The sequence below is a fragment of the Mandrillus leucophaeus genome, unplaced genomic scaffold (assembly GCF_000951045.1).
Source record: "Mandrillus leucophaeus isolate KB7577 unplaced genomic scaffold, Mleu.le_1.0 Scaffold541, whole genome shotgun sequence".
In the NCBI taxonomy this organism is placed as follows: Eukaryota; Metazoa; Chordata; class Mammalia; order Primates; family Cercopithecidae; genus Mandrillus; species Mandrillus leucophaeus.
In genome coordinates, this window is record NW_012105820.1 from 1,381,274 (window position 1) to 1,381,635 (window position 362).

Below are 362 nucleotides of genomic sequence, written 5' to 3' on the forward strand. Positions count from 1 at the left end.
CAGCACCTGTTGTTTCCTGACTTTTTAATGATTGCCATTCTAACTGGTGTGAGATGGTATCTCGTTGTGGTTTTGATTTGCATTTCTCTGATGGCTAGTAATGATGAGCATTTCTTCATGTTGGCTGCATAAATATCTTCTTTCGAGAAGTGTCTGTTCATATCCTTTGCCCACTCTTTGATGAGGTTGTCTGGTTTTTTCTTGTAAATTTGTTTGAGTTCCTTGTAGGTTCTGGATATTAGCCCTTTGTCAGATGAGTAGATTGCGAATATTTTCTCCCATTCTGTAGGTTTCCTGTTCACTCTGATGGTAGCTTCTTTTGCAGTGCAAAAGCTCTTTAGTTTATTAGATCCCATTTGTCA